Raw genomic sequence first — 23229 nt, 5'->3', positions numbered from 1 at the left:
GTGCATTGCGTTAATGAAAAGCCCCCGTATCGAATCATAGGCCATATCTTATCACTGTGTTCTTCGTCGGAGCAAAATCCTTTCGGGAAACCGCTCTTGTCGATGCCGCCTGCCCCTCCGGGTCGTTCGGAAACACGTGCACTCGCGCGCTCGGCTCTCCTGCATAGTTCGACTTGCAGTTGGAAACGCAACAGCAGCCGGGCATTGTTGCAGTTCCTTCACGTGCACAAACACAGCAGGAAATCAAAAATATGTCGCAGTTTCGCCCCAAAGGCGAAGCATCAATTGCGATAGCAACTTAGTAGATACGGAGCAAGGATAGTGGTTTTATCATCTGTATAAACTTGGACATGCAGCAGCAGCAGCAACGCACGGAACTGTTGTCGACGCCGTCGGCGTTTTGCCCGCGTTCGCACCGAACGCGCGCGGCGTTGGTGACTGTTGCCGGTGCCTCTGGGGGCGGCTCGGAGGTTTTCGACGAGATCAGAATGGGACGCTCGTCGAGCAGCGTCGGAAATCTTACCAACCTTTTCGCCTCGCAACGTTTTATTGCGATAGCAATTATATGGACACTCAAAAGCAGATTTCTGCCGTCGGCGTCGCCGTCGCCGTCGCCGTAGCCGTCGCCGTCGCCGTGAGGTTCCGTATGACATCAATGGAGATGAAATCGTCGCCGCGCGAATGAAAGGGCGCGAGGGGCGCGCGCTTTCACGGGGAGTGAACGCACGGCGGAGAACAAACGCGCGTTCTGCGCCGTGCTCGCTTAAGGGCTGCAGAAGTAAGCGTCTCTTTCCTGCTTTACAATCACCATATATGTAGAGCAAACGCGCCTTCTTCCGACGCGCGAAGGCCGTCGGGGAGGGGGAGGGAAGGGAAGGGAGGCGACGTTTAGCTGCGGCACGAAGTGCCTATTTATATCAGAGGCTCCGGCAACAGTCACCAACGCCGCACGCGTTTTGAGCGAACGCGGGCAAAACGCCGGCGGCGTCGACAATAGTACTGCGTGTTGCCGGTGCTGCTGCATGTCCAAGTTTATACAGCTGATAAAGCTAATATCATTACTCCGTATAGCTCTCTACAAATTTGCTATCGCAATTGATGCTTCGCCTTTCAGGTGAAACTGCGACAACTTTTTAACACGAAAGTGTTTTATGCCGGGGTCCACCAAGACTTCACTGACGTATTTCCGTCACGGAAATACGTCAGCTTACAATGTACACGAACATAATACAAAGAAAGAAACCAGAAGAAAAAGTTCCACAAACATGCAAAATTTGGAAATCGAACCCACGACCTCTCGGTCCGCGACGATAGATCGCCGAGCGTTTAACCCATTGCGCCACAAACGCATTTGCAGAGAGCTACACAGACACGCCTTATATATCTAACACTCCTCCGTGTACCCGCGCTCTTGCTCGGGGCGGTGCCGCCGCCTACGAGCAGAAAAGAGAAGTACTGCATTATGACACTAACGCGCACCGACAGTGAACGCTTCGGTGGTCTCAGCACTACGACGCCTCGATGCCAGCATTCGAAGGGACGCTGGCATCAAGAAGCACTACCAACGCCACCTAGGTGGCGTTCACCGTACTCAGCACAGCGGAGCGTGGCCTCCGCAATTAGCTCTGAAAATGTTTCTGAAGTTGATCGCGGAGGCTGCAATTACGACGCGCTGTACGCGCTGATTTGACTCGGTGACGATTCAGTTACGTGCTTTGTCTTGCGCGTTGTATTAGTGTGTCAGTTACGTGCTTCGTCTTTCGCGTTGTGCTAGCGTGTGCAGCGTAGTGCAGCTTCCATATGCACGACGGTTGCTCATGGTCATCGACGTTGGTAGTCGTGATGGAGGAGACGTGCCACCAGGCGTCAGCGTGGGTGCATCAACGCCTAAGGGCGCTTTAGCCACAAAACACCAATAGACATTATATATCAATGTGCAATAAACATTACACTACTTCTGTGAAGACACGTTTCACTTTCGTGTTCTATACCGATTCCTATATAAGAGGGATCAACCACATTTTTTTTATATAAATACGCATTTGGTGCCGCAGCTAAACGTCGCCTCCCCTCCCTCCCTCCCGTCACCACACGGCCTTTCGTTCGATAGCAGAAGGTGTGTTTGCTCTCTATACATGTATATGGCGATTGTAAAGGAGGAAAGAGACGCTTAATTCTGCAGCCCTTCAGGGAGCACGGCGCAGAACGCGCGTTTGCTTTCCGACGAGCGTTCGCTCCCCGTGAAAGCGCGCGTCCCTCGGGCCCTTTCACTCGCACATACAGCGTCCGGAGCGGGGCGACGATTTCATCTCGACGTCATACGGAACCTCACGGCGACGGCGACGGCAACGGCGACGGTGACGACGACGGCGACGCCGACGGTAGAAATCCGCTTTGGAGTGTCCATATAATTGCTATCGCAACAAAATATTGTCACGTAGGTGATGGTGAGCTGCCTGGTAAGCAGGCAGACAGAAAGAGACACTGCGTCGGCGGTCAACTTGGAGAGCTTATTGGGCGAACCTGTGCCCTAAAGCAAGCGAACAACAAAGCAGCAAGCACGCCTACGGCGTTCGTCGGACTGAGCCAGCACAAGCGGTGGTCCCGTATTTATGCACTTCGCATCCATGGTCGAAACGCGTCAAGCGACGCCGCTCTCCCTGGTCGAAATCAACTAGGTGGCGTTGCGTCGATCAGAGCGTTGACCTGATCTTGGTGACCTAGGCGCTTAGGCGACGAGGCGGCGCGGGGGCCTTAAGCCTTCTAGGTGGTGTTGCTTATGTGCGAGTGAAAGCGCGCGAGGGCGATACGCGCGCTTTCGCGGGGGGCAAACCCACGGCGGAGAGCAAACGCGACTTCCCAGTGGAAGAGGAGTGGTGGGCGAGGAGGGCATCGAGGCACTCTAGACCAATCTAGTAATGCTGCTCTAGACTGTGCGTGTGCGTGCCCGCTCTCCCACTGCGGCGCATGCGCGCAGTCCTGCCGGCCTCTGCCGCCGATTCTCTGGGCTCTCGCCCGCCTCTCCCCTAACATTGTCGACAATGGCGTGTAGCCGTTCGTCACGTAGCCAGCGTTTTCACAGCGGTTGTGTGCGGTCACACAAACAACGCGCACAACTGTGGTCGTGTTTGTTGTCGCGTTGTTTGCGCGTGGCGTTTGTGACGTGTTTATGAAGAACGTGCCAACCTCTGCCGTACACCCTATGGCGGTGTACCGTAGCGACCATAAGGCCATGGTCCCTGTGGTCACTAAATAAATGAAAACCACCGGATCATATATATTTCTCATTCTTTAATAGTTCAAATAACCAATTACACCATCACATCATAATAGTCATAATTGGAATTACATAATTCCCACCATAGTACAGCTTCGCTGGTCTTCTATCTCCACCCCAGTGGAAGGGCTGACAGATTTTTTTTATATTGTTCTAGCTCTATCGACAGCTCTATAGTTCTCTAGACTTACTGTGAGTGAAGAAGGCACAATAGACAGTTGTCATGGTTACCTGAAGGTTTCCTGGTGTTGAAAATTGTTAAAAGTGGATTACGGGGCAAAAGACCTTAGGAAAGGGCCTATAGAAATTGCTGAAATATATTGGCACTAATCTACATTGTGACTTTGAAAGGTTGGTTATGAATAGGTGCTTTTATTTGCTTTCTTAGGTTTCAGACCATGCGAAGAACGGGTTGGAGAGTGCCCTCCAGGCCAAATACCAAACTGCCTGCGAAAAAACAGGAGGGAGCACCATTTTGCGTGTTGTAAGCATCTGCCACACATTTCTAGCCCCTTACACGCATTGTAATTCCACGATGCCTGCGGCCAAGCCAGTGTGTACGGAAAATAATCAATTTTGGTATAAGACGTTTCCTTCAGTGCGCCTCTTCAATAACTGTTCTAGAACTGAAGACGCTTAAATACAACGTTATTACTACAATGCATTGCCTGCATAAACTAAAATTACCTATTTTAAATAGTTACATTGAACAAATAATCTATTATATTTCATAGTTGGCAGTTATGCTACTATTTCGTATTAGAGTAGAATTATTCGCGACTGTAGCGATCCTTAGCACGCACTAGTTCTGGGTCATTACGAATATATACAAGAAAGGGAATCAATTCACGTAGAACAATTTCTTTCACAATAATACGAGCGCAAGTTCACAGGCGAAAATAAAAATCTTGGATTACGCTTAAGCTTCACCTCTAACCTCTTCACCTCAAAGATATCTCACTGCTTCTCACGCATGCCGGAAACTGCAGCTTATGTTCGCGTAATGTATACTTAAAAATTCTGGAGGCCAACGCTATGCATGAAGGCGAGCTTTCTGGTTGTTGTTATTTCCACATGGTGGGCGCAGCCGCTGCCGCGGATGCGTAGAGGCGAGCGCCATCTGGATGATGTTGCAAGAAACCGAGCGGGGCAAGCCGCTCCCACTAAGAGCTCAAACGGCAGCTGGAAGAAGGGTTTGCGTTTGAGTTTCTGCTTAACGGAATTATGTTTTCGCGTATATTCAAATTACAATCCGACGCTATCTTGTCTGTAAATTGTGTGTAAGTCATACTTTACGAATTTTGTCACGCATTTCACTTTTAGAAATTCAATTCAGCAACGCCTATGCACCACGCAGAGGGCCTGCGTGGGTCGGGATGCGTTGTTCCGGATATTTTTTCTCCTACGGAGAACGCCGTTGACGCGGGACACCGACTCCGATTTTCTGCGACACGGGGCCCTTAACGCTTTCGCGTTAAAATTGAAGGCCCATTCTTCTGAAAAAAAATTAAACGAGTAGATCCTCAGTTCCTAAATCTACCCATTTCCCGATAAATTATGCGATTTTCTCCAAAACGATACCTACTTCAATACGCAAACCCGAACACCTTGCACAGAACCCTCAGAAGAAAGTAACAGCTAATTCAGTGACGTCTTCAGAAAAACATCGACCTTGTGTCTGGGGTGGGGGGGGGGGGCTACTGGGGTAGGTGTGCGTACTAGCATTATGCAATATGTAATTGCAGCATGTAATTCCAACTCGCCCAAACAGCAGCACTCTTAATACCTAGCCCTTCACTCTGCAGCTCATTATTAGTCGCGTTCTCCGAATTCAGCGCAACGTGCTCACCTTGAGCTGGCCCCAACAACATGGCGGAGCTGTTCTGGTCCCGCCCATCTGAGGATGATGTAGCGAGGACCACCGCTGAAGCGGTTGCGTCGGGGTCGTCAACTGCATGATGTATTCTATCCGCAGCCGAAGCACGTTCACTTTGGTCTGATGCCGAAGGCAGGAGAAAACAGTTCCTGTCCAACTCGATCAGAAGCGACGCCGCGATGACAGCCACGGACGCCGTCATAATGGTGCTCACATTGGCCCTTTCTGCAGTTAGTTGTGGAGCTGGGGGGAATAACTTGTCAATCATCTGGGAGCTCGCTGTCTTTATATTTCACATGCAGCCTAAAAGTTGAGTAAAGAGAGGTAGAGTGTCTAGCTAGGGTCGCCGGCGTTTCAACAGATCTAATCTCCAAGTTGGAAAAAAAAGCTATAGTTACTATATACGCACGAAATTAACTCCATGTTGTTAGCAGCCCCTCAACCAGCGTCCAGCATTTCTTGTGTACTTTCAATGCAATATGACAATGATGTTGAAATTCGTTTTGGACATATAACTCTACGGACCGCCACTATGTTAATATGAACTATTAGATATGATTTCAAAACACATGTCTCTATTGCTTTTGCTGTCGTATTTTTAGTACAGCTGTTTTAGCGCTATATATATATATATATATATATATATATATATATATATATATATATATACATATTTGTTATTACATAACAGCATGCACGCGGACAGAACAACGTGGTGTTCACAGGTCGGAGAAGTGTTGAGGTATTACTGGCGCGTACGGCGATCTGTGCTGATCAGCCTTCAAGGTCGGCAGGTTCTTACTGGACGCACGGTCCAGAGAACCACAAACATGTTTCCGTGTCGTTCTGAAGCCGTCAAGGGTCTAAGTTCTTGCTAGGCAATAGGTCCAAGGAATCAGTCGAGGTGAGCGCCATTCCAGGAAGCCAGACGAAGTGGGCGGCTGTACCGGGCCGCCTCACGAAAAGTCAAGAGCGTGAAGGACCTGCGCTCCTAATGGACAACTGGACCAGGTAATCAGCCGTTGTGGCCGCTGTCCTAGGCCACAGCGATCTCCAGCCTTGCTGCAATTAGCGAGATCAGTAGCCCGAGCTACGGGGCTGCTACCGCGGCTACCATTGCAACCGTTACTGCCGCTGCTGCAGCTACCCATCGTTCTATGCCCCGGGTAAACACATGATGACGTCGTCAGCTACAATTGAGCAATGCTTATGCTTGCTGATGCAAACGATGATCGAATGACTCCATTTTTGTGCCTCGACGTCTGTACACTACAGAGTGGCGTACAAAAACGTGCTGTAGTGTAAGGCTAACCAGCCACGGTTTATATTTTTGACGATATTGCTATGCTCACTAAGTAACCAAACACATCGCACACTTTTTTTCGTAGAGCCCGGTCTTTAAGCAACTGCAGGGTTGCTAGTTTCCATATATTTTGCCAGCCACTGGAGACTTTTTAAAGGGTAATATTTATACTTGAAAATCTTGTTCTCAGCTGGACAGACCCACACAGAGTGGCTAGCCTGTGCGTGTTTTATTCGTTTTCTTCTTCCCACCTAGCTCAAAGAAAAATGTTGGCTCGCCGGATGGAAAAAGATTGACATGCTACATCGTAAAGTACGTCACTTTGAGGAAATTGCGCCAGATCTGCACTACGCTGCCACTCCCTGACACGCAATCCAGTAGATTCATGGGTGTACGACATCGGGCGAAAGCTCTACAGCTGGCAGATGCTTAGAATAAACCCCAATGATTTACCCGTCCTATTAAAGTGAAGCTATCTTTGCCTACCATTCCATGCTTTCGCCTAGACTGGTCGGTCGGTCGCCGGTCGGGTTCTTGCCGGCTAGATTCCATCCTCAATCTGAAAACAAAAGAAAAGAAGCGCGTCCAGCCTCGGGATTCAAATCCCCTCTGCCCAGCGCAGCAGGTTGAGGCTCTAACCATTAGACCACAGTCGCAGGTATGCAACTCCCGTGCTAGAGTGTACTAGAACATTCTAGGTCGCTCTACCCGTGTAAACAACAATTAGCTCTTTCAGGTGGTCGCCATGTGTCGACTATGATGATGATTTTCATACTATGGGATAAGCCCACAAAGAGATTGGTCAAGAATCGGGTAATACATACCGTGCCAACGCCAACTAGCACTTTCAGATAATCGCCGGGTGTTGATGACGATTATTGCTCCCATTATACGGCACATACCCACAACGGCGGATGGCCAAGAAGCGGCCACTATTTTTAAAATAAAAAAGGAGAAATCGACAAACGAAAGCCAGTATATGATTTCTCAGATTGAGTAGCATGGGTTCGCGAGAGTACAGGCGCACGTCAGTTTTCTCTGGAATGAAATTGATAAATTTAGAGCATTTCCTAACCGCGTCCCGAAAGCGTCACTTGACATAGTTTGGAACATGTGCGTTAAGACTGAATATTTTTCTATTTAGTTGCTTGGCAAAATTTAATTACAGAAAAGTTACAGTGTGGCTAGATAGATAAAAGTCAAAAAGGTCCTCTCGTATGTGTCAAGTCATCCTCTCGTCTTCCATTTACGATGATTCTTGTTCCAATGAACGAAGTGTCCTGTTCATTCGCTGCTCATCCACAAGCGGAAGCCCTGGATGAGATATCAGCCTCCAGATATTGTCACTATATTTACGCAAGTAAAATGTTAAGCACCAAAGATGATACAGGGCAACTACGATATCACAGGTTGTGTTTTCCTCTTCTACCAAATCCACAAATGTCCCTCAGAAAATATCGCAGAACTCGTAAGCAAATTATCAATTAAGTACCACTTCGTACACCATAAAAGGACGTCGTTTGTTAATACTCCTATTCACCTGACATTTACATGAAAGGTCTCCCCTATTACTTTTGTGCATTGCTGAAGCAATCTTTATCCATAACTTTCATTTAAAAAATGGTCGTGGCCTCGCTTTTTTCACTGCAGTAAGTATACAGACCACTCTATATGCTCTAAAATGCGAAACCAATGTAAGATTGAGATATCCTACAGTATGTTTTATCGATCTTTGCACACTCTTCTCAAAGAAGCAACTACTCTTATGCCATTTTCACACAAACGTTCTTCTTTTTCTCATGTTTTCAGCCCCGGCGAAACAAGCTTGTTTCCTCCAGTGGTCAAGACAATGCGAAGACGCCACTAACTTCTGTTGTAGTCATTATCCGACCTACTGTGATTGTCATTGTGGTAAGTCCAACTTTCTCCTGAAAGGGTACCCTTATTTGGAGAAAGTTGGCATAAATGCGTCAATTTTTCATGAAAGCGCATTCTTATGAATAGAGTGAAACTTAGTTATAAGGAAATGGGCTACAACGAGCTAATTGATATAATGTTATCCTTATTCCTTTTAAAATTTTCAGTGAAAGCCATTTATTTAAAGCCTGATTTTAACAAAACGAAAACTTAGCATCAAAATTTTACGAACTTTCGTTAGTTCAGAACGAAAATGAACTGTGACGCGTCATTATAAACTTAAATGACCTCATCATTCAGGCATTTGTAATGTGTATGTACGTGCGCCCAGTTATTACCTTACAGTGTAGCGTATACGCTCTACGCTATATAAGCACTGTGACCACTATTGCTCTTATGGTCTAGCTTGCTGAATAAGTACTTTGTCTCTGCCTCTGTCTCTTGCTTCGCCCGCCACCGCTAAACACGTACGGGGATGAGGGAGGCGTGCTGCCATCTGTGAGGCGCTACTAGCAGAAGCACCAGTGCTTCCGGACGTGTTACGCTTTCGTATGGCAGCTCCTGGAAGCCTCCACCAGTTGGTGGAGGATGGTGAGGAACATTTTTGGCGCTCCGTGAAGAGATATGGACACTTCATAATTGTGCTATGGAACATTGACCAAGAGGAGACCTATCATGATTGAAGAGGCGACGAAGACGACGTTATAACCTTGCACGGACTGTTCGTTCTGGGCAAGGCTGCACGCATATGCGCTTGTTTATATACATGTATATCGTTATTCCCCTGCAACTTTATACGTAACACATTTGGTGGAGGTTTGCGGTCCCTGTCCTCGCCACGGAGCTCCGCAGCGGAAGCTCACTGGAGGTGTTCACCACAGTATCCTGTCAACAAACTTCGACTACACCGGCCTACCCTACCTACCACAACGACTTTCATCTCACTCTCCGCCCCCAAAGATACGGACGTCTTCTCAGGCCTGTACGGTACAGGTGTCGATGACTGATTGAACCCTACGAACGCATGAGCAATAACAGGTGGGGCCTTACTATCATGCTCGCGAACGTTATCTTTTACCTCGGTGGAATGCCTCGAGTATGGTTTCAAGCCCATGAGTACGAGCTCACAAGCTGGCACAGCTTTGAGCTGGAGATTCTCGACTTCTTTGCGAACACTTTGGGTAGACAGTTCGCTGCCAAGAAGGAATTATTAATTCGCATGCAGACGGCAATGGAGCCATATGTAACCTAGATAGATGACGTCTTAGCTCTCTGGCCGTAACGCCGACGAAAGCATGGCCAAGGTGGACCAAGTTGCGCACGTTCTTAAAGATATTCCCGCCAATGTCTTCAACTTGCTTGCATTTACGAACGTTGTGACTGTTCACGCCATCAATAAAAAATGCGGCCACCTCGAACAAGCCAAAAGCCGGCGCATCGCGCATCAGTTCCAGCGCCTGCCGAATACACCAGCGACATCATCGTGTGATGGTATCTTTCGCCCAGCCAGCACCTGCAATAATGATACACGTACTTTTCGGCGTAAACTCGAAGCGGCCGCTCCGGCTACCCTGGAACCTCAGTCCTTCGGCCCACATTCGGTTACTATACCCCTTAACCAAGCCGTCGCCCGACAGGAGATCGCCAACATTGATACCTACTCTGTTTCCTCGCATCCTCGCTGCGATGTCGAGCCACATTTTGCAGCTCCACCTCAACCGGGGCTCTCTGCTCCGATGTCCAGCCACATTTTGCAACTTGACCTTGACCCACATCAGACATTCCTCCACGGTTACAGAATCCGTCCGCATGCCGAACTCCCAACGACAAGCCTATATGTTTTCATTCTCACCGCGTCGCCCACATCCCTCTTCATTGCCGAAGTCGCTTGAGTTTTACATCACGGACAAATTTAACATGGTTAGGGTAATGCGCCTATCCGCTGTCGATCGCATATGCCCAGCTCTGACTATGTTGCTCCTCAAGAACATGTGCCTGAACCCCACTACTGCCGCTCGCTTTCAACCTAACGCCGCCAGTTTTGTGCCCCCAAGCCCCGTCGACCATCCACCCCGACCTTTCTAAGACGCTCCCAGACGGAAAATTAAGCAATGCAGCTCGAAGAAACGGTGCTGCATTGCCTAAACTGACCGAAAATTCTCTATTGATGATCTCTACCGAACAGAACCTCCTGGATACGCAGATCGACAGTGTACAATTGACTGCACCCATCTACATTGGGGCACACCTTTCTATCATGACTGTTCCTTTTCACCGAAAGCTGGAGAAAATTCTGATGCCTGCGATCACTCAAGCCGTCCGTGTCGCCGATGTCGAAACAGCTGCGGTCGTTGGAATGCACACCGCTCGTGTTTTCATCGCCTATCGTCACACTGTTCTTCAATTCGCCGTCCTTGCGATATGCCCGCATGACGTGATCTGACTTCCTTGCCTAGACTTCCTTGCCGCGCACTCCACCTTTATCGACTGTTCGGTCAGAACCCTCCGTCTGGATCTTCCTCTTCTGGTTCCCGCTGAACCATGTCCGAGCCGCCTCAGTTTCACCGAGTACGGCAGATTGCCACCGCAGGCGTTAACTTACGTCAACTTCATCCCGTCGCCGCCAGTTCCCGATGGCGAATATGTTTTGACGCTCATCATATTACATACCACATTACCCCATACTGTTATGTCTATATTTAGTGGCCAACTGCATCTGCCTTCCTGTTGTCAATTTCAGCTTGGCACCGAAAGTGCTGCCAAAAGACATCCCATTCGCCCTGCTTTGCGCCTTCAATGAATACAAAGTAGAAACTTTCGCGGTGCCTGCTTCTCCAGGTTTTCTTGCTCATTATCAGTGCGATTCTTGCCCTGACAGTGCCATCAAGTCGAAGATCGCTTCTGACTTAATATCTCAGCAGACTGAAGAAACCCACTACGTGATGCCTTCCTACCTTGACATTTTCGACATTAAAGCCCGTCCCCTGGACAAACCACAGGCCTGATTCATCGCAGAAATACTGGTGAGGCGCTTCCTAGTCATCGACGCCCATATCGGTTACCCACCGATGAGCGTCAAATTATTCGAATCGAACTTGACAAGATGTTCTCCAAGAACACCGTCGAGCCATCTTGCCATCCCTGGGCATCACCTGTCGTGTGAGTCAAAAGAAAAACGGCACATTGTTATTCTGTGTGGATTATCGGCACCTCAACAGAATTCCGAAAAGGGCGTCTACCCTCTGCCACGTATTAATGATGCTCTTGATTTTCTGCATGGTGCCTGCTATTTTTCGTCCATCGACATACATTCTGGTTGCTGGCAGATTACTTTGGACAATATGTACCGTGAAAACACGGTATTTTAACACCTGATAACCTTTACCCATTCAAGGTTATGCTGTTCAGGCTTTGTAATGCTACGGCCACCTTTGAGCGTATGATGGATACTGTGCCTAGAGGCTTCAAATGGTCCATATGTATACGCTACTTGGACGACGTCATCGTTTTTCATCAACTTTCAAGACACGTATAGATTGCCTCTCAGCCATCCACGACGTCGGGCTGGACTACAGCTGAACTCATCCAAATGTCACTTTGGTAGACGCCAAATCACAGTGCTTGGGCATCTCGTAGACACTAATGGTGTGCAACCAGACCAGGAAAAATCTCCGCCTTCAAGAACTTCCCTGTTCCAAGATCTACAAAGGAGAGGAAGTGCGCAGCTTTCTAGGGCTATGCTCATACTTCCGCCGCTTGGTGACAAATATTTCGGGCACAGCGAGGCCACTTAGTGAGCTTTTGAGGCAGGACGTGTCTTTTCCATGGGGCCCGGAAGAGGGTTCTGCGTTCTCACACCTCATCAGCCTGCTCACGATTCCTCCGACTATTGCCCTCTTTGGCCAGGCGGCACCTAACAAGGTCCGCACCGATGCACGTGGCCATGGAGTCGGTGTAGTACTAGCCCAACGTCAACATGGCCAAGACCGTGTCATCGCCTACGTTAACCGCCTACAGCCGCTGAGCGCAAATATTCTATGACAGATCACAAGTGTTTGGCCCTCATTTGGGCGGTTGGGGAATTGAGACCGTACTTATACGGACGACCCACATCTGTAGTTACCGATGACCAAGCCCTGTGCTGGCTGTCCTCTTTGAAAAATCATTGCGTACGGCTTGGTCGCTGGACCATGCGTCTACAAAAAAATGTCATATTCGATCGTCTACAAATCCGACCACCTGCACCTGGATGCCGATTGCTGGTCCCGGTATCCGATCGACAACCCTGATAATGCTGATGAAGACACCAACAACTCTATTTTTTTGTCGGACTTCATATACATCGATGAAGAACAAGACCACAATCCTTCGTTTCCGGAAACCATCAGTCGCCTAGAATCATCTCCTAATGACACATCCGTCCTGCAGTTTCTCATTCAGGAAGGTGTCCTACACTGCCGCAGTTTTCAACCTGATGGACCTAGCCTCCTTATTGTCGTGTCAAAACACTTACGACAGGGTGTCCTAACTGAATGTCACAATGTGCCCTCTGCCGGACACCGTAGTGTATTTCGCACTTGTGAGCGTGTCTGACGTCGTTTCTTTTGGCCAGGCCTTGCATGCTCCGTCCGCCGTTACGTGGCCCCTTGCGAATCACGCCAACGTCGCAAAACACCCCCGCTACTACCTGCTGATCATCTTCAGTCAATCGGCATACCCACGGAACTATTCTTTCCCGTTGGACTAGACCTTTCGGAATCTTTTCCCGTATCAACATAGGAAAACAAGTGGATTGCAGTGGCTACTGATTATGCGACGCGCTACACAATTATCCGAGCTCTGCCGACCTATTGTGCAACTGATGTCGCGGATTTCTTGTTACATGCCGTTATATTGATTCACGGCGCCCCGAGACAATTGCTCACTGACCATGTTACTTTCTCTCTGAGGTCATCCCGACACACTGCGTTGCTGTTCGACGCAACACAAGCTGACCCCTTCTTACCATCCCCCGACCAACGGCCTCACGGAACGCCTGAACCGCACTTTCATAGACATGCTCGCTGTGTACGTTTAGCCGGACGGGCCACCGCGATAGCGACCTTGTTCTTTCCTACGTAACTTTTGCATACAGTTGGATTTTCGCCTTTCTAGCTATTGTACGGAAGATAGCCGACTCTACCACTCAACACTATGCTCCCACCATCTGCCGCCTCCCCTCGGTATAGTACGCACGTGATGCCATCGCGCTGGCAGACCACGCTCGTCAGCTTTCCCGCGCGCGGCTTACGGCGTCACAAAGCAACCAGAAATGGCGCTATGGTGCTTCGCACCGCGAAGCGACTTTCTATCCTGGTGTGCTGCTCCTTTCTTTGGTTCCCTTCCAGCCATGTGGGCCTCTCCAATAAGCTTCTCCGGTACACGAGACCATACCGTGTTTTGCGCCGCGTGACGCCTGTTACCTACGAGACTGCCTCTAGTCAATTGCATCTCGTCGTCTTTCCTTCCCTCTATTGACGTCTTCAGGTATCAATGCTCAAGATCTGTCATTGTGCTTCAGACGACTCCATTTAAAGCTCCGGGACGGTGCTACTGCTGACGGGGGTAATGCTACGGATCAGTCACCAAGAGCAGGCCTATCATGATTGAAGAGACGATGAGGACGACGTTACACCTTGCGTGCGCGGTCCGTTACGGGCAGGGCTACATGCAAATCCGCTTGTACATATACTTTTATATCGTCATTCCCGTGCATCTTCATCCGTAACAATATGCCCAGGTGAACAATGGTCCCAAGGTTTCCAAGTTTAATATGGCTGAAGGCTTGTCGAACGTTGAAGACGTTACTGCAACAAGCCAAACTGGAAAGTAAGACCTATACGTCACTAGAGGGCGTACTGCGGTGACACTACGCTCCGAAGCGCTTGATCTTAAATAGTAGGCTCAAATTTAAATTTGGCTTTCAACAGCATGGGGCATTCATGACAGCTTTTTCTGTAAAATTGAGGCGTCAAATATCATCTGCGTTTTTAGGATCACTTCGGGACTGGGCTCGCCAGAGAGCTACACAGGCTGAGCTATTGCAGACGAAAATGTCAACCGTTACAAGTACCCAGGACATTGCAGTAAGCACATATCTAGGATGCAAAGAAAAAGAAGAGTTTTAACATAGGTGTGTTCAAACAGCCATCATCGCAATAAGCCATGAAACAAATTCATAAGATGGCCCCATTAAATAAAGGAATACGCTTACATGAAGCCACAACTCGCGTACTCAGATATCCATCTTAAGTTGAAGCCCATGCTTGATTTGGATCTAAATGACGCCTGTTGTAAACAACACGAAGAAAGCGCAATGAGCGTCCTGGCTAGGTTCACGCTAGGCATCCTTTAGATCAAGTCAAGCATGGGCTTCAAGTTGAGATCCGCTTCTGAATACGGGAACGTGTGAGAGTCGTTGGGATGCGTGCGGTGCTGTTCAAACCATGATGCTTGCCCCCCCCCCTGCGAATTCCTCAAATATTGTAGCCGTCGTTGTACTGGCCACGAACACTTGGTGAAAATGCGTAAACCCAATGCTAAAGGAGTAGAAAGCGTAGTTGCGGAGGACAGTAGCAAATTACCATTTTTGCACAATGTGTAATTGTTCAAGGAACATTTCGGTCATAAGAAAATTTTTGTGGTAGCTCCCGATGAAAATATTCGACTGCAGACAGACACTTGACCGTCTCCTTAATTGTGCTCGACAGGCTGTTCAAGAATAACTGTCCCATTTAGTCTAGACAGCTTTCCAGTTTGTAGTCAAAATCGTACGACGGTACGCAACTGCATGGTCAGCGCATAACGGTTTGCGTACGGAATACAATTGTATACTTCTAGGGCATGGTTGGCTACAGCCAACCATGCCCTAGAAGTGTACATTTCTGCACTACGAACTAGGAGCGTGAGGACAATGCTTCAATTGACATTGCTTGGCAGGTAGGCTGAGGTCTATGAGCCGACTCTGGGTCTGATTAGGACTTATTCTATTAAGCTAGTGCTTAAAAGGGCTCTGCAACCTTATACGCGAGACAATGGTTCCATGAACATATAAGACAAACCTTACTTACTTTCATGCAGCGGGATAAGTATACTATCGCCGAAAGATCGGTAATGCCATCCTGCGGCTTCGTCAAACCTTCGACGTATAAACTACACATTACAACGCAATGGCACTCTAGTATGACGATGGTCTGGATGCGATTAAGCGTAGCAATAAATAACAGCTCTATGAACTTGCCATAAAAGTCACTGCCAAAGTAACAATGTTCATGATAATTTGCATGTTTAATAAATGTACAATATGACTGCATTCAAACTGTCGACCAAAAATAGGGTGTTTTTTTTCACCTTTCGGTATTGAACGGCAGCCGCTTGCCAGAGTTGGCTCCTTCACAGTGCAAAATCGCGTCGTCTTTGAAGTTTTGCTCACCGCTAGGGCAGTGCGCGTCTGCGTGCTCCTATGAGTCTTTGTGTTGAGTCTAGTTATCCGCAAACGCTGAGAAACATCTATGGTAATGGCTGTAGAGCGTCTCCGATTTTTTCTTCAGGTAATGTTTTACAAATTCGGTAAATATTTCACCGTAATTACTAACACCCTTGAAAATTTGCCAGGACAATCGCCCTTAAATGTGCCATGTTTTCTTTAAATGTAAACTGTGAGGCACACCAAGTCCTTTCAGGATATAAAAGAAACTTCGCACGCAGTTCATAAAACACGTTTCTAGCTGTCTGGTATGAAGTGTATAAGCAATTCCCTACAACGGATATAATTACCATACACAGTTCACACTTTTGTCGTACACAGGCCTCCTCACGCCTCAGTTTGTTCCAAACCTAAACAAGGTGCCTCGTTTAGTTCGTCACTGAAGCTACAGAACCTTACTAGGCGCCTCATATATCGCGCGTGTGATTGTAGAGAACTCGATTATTCAGTAAATATTGTAAACGCTCCCAATTAACATAAGCACTTCCAACTTTTGGTGTACACCATTCACAGCATATCTCAGGTTCTTTACAAATAGAAAGTTAATGCAACCATTGTTTCTTAAATGAGAGTAGAGATGCGTTGTAAGGTTCTAAGGTGCAAAATATGAACTATAGGTGAATAATCATTCTTTTTCAGGATACAATGACAACATGCATATCATGTTTTTTTTTTTTTCTTTCAAGTTTCTAGTCACACTACACATTCGACTAGAATTGGTGGCGCATCCATCTTTTGAAGATTATTGGGGATGGTAATTCTATTAGCAATATATCTTATCATGGGTGTGTTTTGGTGTATATGGTGCACTGGTTATGTGCCATTATGAGTGGCACATGCCCAGTGCTTGGAAACGTGCTAGGAAGCGAGCTTTTTCGCCCACGGGCTACGAGACCCCGCACGCGTTCTAGTTCCAAGTGGCCAGAGTTTTCGTGAAAGAGGTTCATTGAAAGGCAGCATGTACCCAGTGACACAGACCCAGGGACCCAAGGTGGTCAAAGGTAAATTTCGCACCCGGTTCCCTCAGCACAGGAGCCCGATATCCTACCCACTAGTCCATGGACTACCCAGTGACGAAAGCAGGCGGGATAGAGGTCAGCCGAAGACAAAAGCACATACCACAAATTTTACTAAGTTCCCAATAAATTCTAATCACCCTAAATATGCATATAAAGCGGCCGCCGAAGCACTACCACTATTCCATCTCGACAGACACTAGCAGTTTCCCCGCTTAGGTTTCCCAACAGCTAGCTTTTTTTGGCTGTTTCCTATTTTCTTTTTTTTTGTGACTTGGCAGCCTTCTCGCTGCGGCAACCATATACGTAGTTTCAATCACGCTAAATGAAGTGCCGCCGCTACTGCCGGTGGCTGCGAGAATTCGTCTCTCATAATTATCTCAACTTTATTTTTTCCATCTCACTCTAGATAAACATGTGTGTTGTAGACCATTTTGCAGCAATGAAGTGAGGACAAAGAAGTGTCAGTTTTTTGCTGTGCCTGCACGTATGACTGCTTCAAGCTTTCAAATAAGCCTAGAATTTCACCAGTACGTGCACCTAACAGCAGAGTCGCGAGCATGGCGCCTGTCACAGATGTTAGGTCAAATAATGAAAGTCACTGTGTATTTTCAGCTTGCTGCAGTGTAGTAAGACTACTTACAAAACCTACGCAAACGTTGCTTACCCTAAAAATGTTTTGGGGTTTCGTCACCTTGAAGTAAATGGCTGGTACTCATTTTGGATGAGTGGTACTATAATTGCACTGGTTTAATAAAACTACGAGCCACTAAGCTCATGTGAATGAGATATACATTGAACTGTGGAAGGCCTGCTACCAAAATCTTCCACTATTCTGTACGTAAACCTCGCTTTGCTTTTAAAACTAGTATTAAACATACCCGAGCCCTGCTACATGTGATGTAGCTGTCTCTATTTTTTCGCCAGTTAGCTGCTGCTTTTATACTAACTGTTGTAAATAATGCCGAAAAACGTAAAAACTGTTTTGCACAGCTGCTAGAAGCAACGGTGCCGATTGTGCTAATGCATCTTTTTTTGCGAGCGCCATAAGCATACGGCAAGCCGCATCATAATATTCTCATTTATAAGCTGCTCCAGTTATAGCTAGCGGATTTAGGGAAATAATGTAAACGTTTGCAACCTATCCTAATGAACCGAGAGCGAAGCAACGTCCGCGTTGCTAAGTTTTCTGCAAGTTTATATTTTGTGCAAATATCCCTGTATTCGGGTTTTGTGCTTTATGTGACTTTCACTGAGCGAAATAAGTCGGTTTTTAATACCGTTTCACGAAGCCTTTTTACATTTTTAACACAACAACAGAGCACTGCACTGCACTTTCTTTTTTTTTTTTTTGCAGAGGTCCCGCTCAGATTGCCGCCGCTTCCAATACCACTACAACAACATCCGCGCAAAAAGCGCGGGCCAGGAAGAATCTAATTGTCTAAACAACTTTCAACAGCGGAGAAGCTTGGCAAAATTCCGGTGTGCAACGCTACATCTGGTTGGGTGAGGAGGAGCTACGTCTCTCGCGAGCATAGCGTGCGCCGCGCGCTATGCTGCACCGCTATGCTCGCGAGAGAGGAGTCTGGACACTGACGTCATAGCTGCGCCGAGCACGTGTCAGCAGAGTCATTTGACCGCGCTAATGAAAGCGGGCGCGCGGCGGCGCCCGGGCATTTCTCCGCCCTACCGAGATATGGCTCGACATGAGCGCACCTTGACGCCGGAAGAAGAGGCTGCCAGACGAGAGAAGTGCCTTCAAGCCACGCGGGAAAGGAGTCGCCGTCTTCGTGCCGATCCAGCCTACCTCGCCAACAAAGCCGCCGATATGCGACGTTGTCAAGCCGATCCGGAATACCTAGAACGCGAGAATCAAGCCAAGCGTCAACGCCGCGAAAGCGACCCCGGCCTGCTAGGCTTAGGCTAGTTGCTGTAAAGTATCATCATCAAGATACTCGGAGATGAAGAGCGAGAGAATGGCTGCTTGGCGCGAGCGCTCGCTACTTCACTTCTTCAATAAACCATTCATGTTCGAAGCAGTCACCGGTCTCGATCGTTTTAACAATGGTGCCATGACCATATAATCTATTTCCCTGCAGGAAAAGATGTAACTGCAGACACCTATTGGATACGACAAACACAAGTACTACTCGGGAAGACAAGTGGCGATGCTAAGTCAAGCACTAAACCCTTTAAAATAAATGGACAAGAAGTATACTGTGACGACAAAGGACTCATAAGACAGAAAGGACGCTTGCACTACATCCAAGAATCAAGCCGGCACGTTATCGTACTTCCAAAGGACGAGTATTTCACGTGACTACTGATACGTCACGTTCATAAAATAATATTGCACGGCGGAGTTCAAGCAACGCTAACGCAACTACGGAGTAAGTTCTGGATATTTCAACGTCACCAAGCTGTAAAAAGAGTTTTAAACAAATGTATAGTATTGCAAGAGGCAGCCACTCAAACTATGCCTCCCCTCCCGGCGGACAGAGTTAACGAATCGGGGCCATTTCAAGTCACAGGAGTTCACTTCACCGGAACACTTTATGCGAGAAGCAAACACGAGATTGTAAAACAATACGTAGTAATTTTCACCTGCGCGGTAACGAGAGGAGTACACTTGGAGATGACCAACGACATGTCGACATCCAGTTCTTTACAGTTGCTAAGGAAAGTCACCCTGCTACGCTGTTTGTTCAGACTTGGCACCGCTAATGTCAAGCGGGCCGCATTTTATTTTTAATTGTGCCCATATCGCATGGTGTGCTGGAGTTGAGAAATACATTGATGTATGTTGCAGCAACAAATAAAGGTGTTCCTACTAGCGTTCTCATATTTTACCTACTCGCTATCGTCCCTCCGGAGCGTTGCACGCGACTGGGAGACGACGCGCTTCCTTCTCGCTTCGTTCGTCTGCGTGCCGGAGGCTGAGAAACGACCGCCGGCTCACCCTCGCACACTTTCATTCGCACATAAAGCATACGGCGCGCGGCGACGATTTTACCGCACGGAACCTCACGGTGACGTGGACGGCAGAAATGCGCCTGGAGTGTCCATATAATTTCTATCGCAATAAAAGAAAGAAGAAGATGTAATAGGGGCCTCGTCACCACATGCATTGTCGTGAAAAAGAGGCACCTGTTCCTTGGAGGTAAAGTATCAAAGTGCCTCGTTATATCAAGTATGCCACGGCAGTCCAGCGAAGCTTATACAGGTGGCAGAGCATCTTTATTTCATTTTTCAGCATTTTTAGTCACACCTTGAGGCTGCCTATTTATTTTCAGGCGTTTAGCGGAGCAGCGCGCTGCTCACGCAAAATCAGACAGCGTGTGTTTTGAAAACATTTTCACGCATTATAGCCACGGTATATTAAAGCCACGTTTTGCTTTCCTGTCGTCGCTCTTTTGGTGTATCTGCTACTGCTGACTGCTCTCTGATGCTGGGGATAAATAAATAAAGGTAACATGTGCGCCGAATGCAACTGCCAGCAAACGCTATAATTTAACCCTTGTACGCTGACCGACAAAGTACTGCTGTAAGCGCACCCGCGTTCTGTGTATAAAAATAGATTTGGATAACAGCAGAACCTTTATTGCCGGCTCACAGGCTTACAGCTCAAATAAATATGACTGTCTGAAGGAATAAACCGCAATAAATAAATAAATTTTTTTATGTGCATCACTTTTTTTTATTTAGTCATTTGGTGCGTGGCTCTGATTGTGTGCCCATTCTTCACCAATTCTAAAAAATGGGTGTGTGGCACTCTGACACGAGAGTTTCAGAATTCATTAATGCAGATCCTACACCCCTGTGGTGTGTGGTAGTGCGCGAAGACAAAGTTTAGTGAATTGTGCACATGTGAACGGGAACATGGTGAACGCAAGACGACGACGACGACAAAGAGCGTCAAGCACGAGGCACCCCGGCACAAAGAAAAACAAACAAACCAAGTGCCATCCAATTGGAAAGGACTACGGCGCTCACGGGGGCCAATGAACGATGCCCACGGAACCCGAAGATAACCAATCCAAAAGTAACACACGGACCAGAGGGAAGAAAAACGAGGCACGCTGGTAGGCGGGGGAGGAGTTCCAGAAGCGGCACCAGGAGAAGGTCGGCCACCGGATCGGGGGTTGAAGACGGCCATCGGGTTCCGGACCCGAGCCACCAGGATTTGACCCGGCCGGGGCCTCCTGCCAACCCATTCCTGGGCGTCGCTACTCCATCCGTTCGGGAACTGCTGCCCGAGGCCGGCGAGCGTCTGCGCCTGTGGGCAGAACGAGAGCTGTCAGGCTACGGGCCCGAGTTCCACAACCAGCTGCCCGGCCAGAACGCTGCCGCCGTCCGCCCGTGCTGCCGAGCCGCCTGCCTTCCTGGGCATCGCCACTCCACTCGGTCGCCGACTGCTACTTGAGACCGGCGAGCTCCAGCGTCTGTAGGCAGCGGTCGAGCTGTCCGACTATGGGCCCGAGTTTCCGCCCAGCTGCCTGGCGAGACCGCCGCCTCACTCTTCACGTGCCGCCAGCTGCCCGTGTCCCCTCCGCGAGCCGGAGCCGATGCGATCGGGCGCTCTACCCAGTCTTCGACCAGCCCGTCATCCAGTTGGTTATACGAACGCCCTTATTCCGTCGCCTTACCACTAGCCTTCCACATCCAACTGTTACCCGCGCTGTCACCTATGCCTAGCCCTAGCTCTGTGTGTTGTCTAACTTGGATTTTACTGGTGCCTTCCTTTCTATTCATTTCCTCTGCTCTTCAATTCATTTCTCCTACTTGCCTTCATAGCGTGTGTATTAAATGTCTCGTTCTGCTCTTCGAAACCAACGGCTTCGTCCTTTGATTCGGTCCTCTGAGGCTCTGACTCAGAGACCTGCTTTGAAACAAGAACCTGCACATCACAACCCCCCTTCATACTTGCGACATCACTGCGTAGACCTATCATGTTTCAGGACAGCTTGGGAGTGATTTACTGGTATGCCCCCGTAAAACTTGCATAAAGTAATGCTTGCTCTGTAGACGCAGAAGGAAATTCTACGCGACTAGAACACTCAGTCCTCATCTTTTCTCCCGGACAATATGAAATACCATATCCCGCATAGGCAACTTAGATCAACGATATTCAAAACAAACTGGGGAACTCGGACCCTTGCTTACCTAATGTTTCATTTCCTGAACAAAAATATGCGTATTGCTAATCAGATTGAACAGCGCTGTATCGGGTAGGTGTGCCTCGTTTGCAAATAATATAGCATTGAACATGCGCTGTGCACCTCTACCAAGCATATAAATATAACACATGCATGAAACGTTCGTTCTTCTTGTTGTAGACGCCCGGCTGTCACTTCAGTCATTCCTTAGGGTGATATATGGTGCCAGGAGTGGGATGAAAGACTGATGCCACCAGCGAAGAAGCGAAGATGGAGCCGCATTTCGATGGGGGCGAAATGCGAAAAACACCCGTGTACTGATCTAGGTGCACGTTAAAGAACCCCAGGTGGTCCAAATTGCCGGAGTGCCCCACTACGGCGTGCCTCATAATCAGATCGTGGTTCTGGCACACAAAATCCCATAATTTAATTTAATCTTCAATCTAAGGCCACCATAACCTCCGCAGCAGCAGTTGGGTAACCTGGCTACGAATTGGAAATGCTTAAAGCAAAAAAAATTGGCAGAAACGTTCACCTCTGGGAGTTGTCTAAGTATGCGTAAGCACTGTGCCACTCATCTCCACGCAGCCCGGTGTCATTAAAGATGTTATGAAGCTTGATCCGACCAGTATAAATGACAGCGTTGCGGCGACACGAACAACTGCAATGGCGGCGTAAGGTGAATTGATGACGCAAGCAAACTACTGCCGGTCGCAGCGCCAGGTGCGCTGATGACTTTGCCATCATTATATGCAGTTATTGCTCTTTAGCGCCTTTTCGATCCGCGTCGAACCATTATGAACCATGTTCAACCGTACTCTGGCGGTGGCTGGGTAGGGCGCGACCATGCGGGCCCTATCTGGAAAGCAATCTGAGAGGGCGGCAGAGTGCGCCAAGCGCTGATAGTTTTGTGTCGGCTGTGTTCTCGCCACTTAGCTCGCGTTGAAGCGAGACGCTTGGGCCCTATCTTGAAAGCGATCTACTATAGAAACAGAGCACGCTGATTGTTGATAGCTTCGTGTGCATTGTGTTTTCGCCGCTTAGTTCGCGTTGAAGCGAGAGGTAACACCAAGGTCAATTCGCTCGCTGGTGCGGGACCTATCTTGAAAGCGATCGTCTTAAGTGACGGACGGACGGATTGGTTTCCTCGTTGGGTAGA

General features: G+C 48.2%; 1 long non-coding RNA gene across 1 annotated transcript in view; it reads left to right on the top strand.

Moving 5' to 3' along the window:
• LOC119448233 (uncharacterized) overlaps nucleotides 1-19746 on the top strand; it is a 35983-nt gene extending 16237 nt beyond the window's left edge. Inside the window, exons 3-5 of the long non-coding RNA XR_005191000.2 lie at nucleotides 3666-3761; nucleotides 8266-8367; nucleotides 18272-19746. This is a non-coding gene — a long non-coding RNA (uncharacterized LOC119448233). The remainder of the gene's footprint in view (nucleotides 1-3665; nucleotides 3762-8265; nucleotides 8368-18271) is intronic.
• Nucleotides 19747-23229: the final 3483 nt, after the last annotated feature.

The sequence above is a fragment of the Dermacentor silvarum genome, chromosome 4 (genome assembly GCF_013339745.2).
Source record: "Dermacentor silvarum isolate Dsil-2018 chromosome 4, BIME_Dsil_1.4, whole genome shotgun sequence".
NCBI classification, from domain to species: Eukaryota; Metazoa; Arthropoda; class Arachnida; order Ixodida; family Ixodidae; genus Dermacentor; species Dermacentor silvarum.
This window is presented reverse-complemented; position numbering and strand designations above follow the sequence as displayed.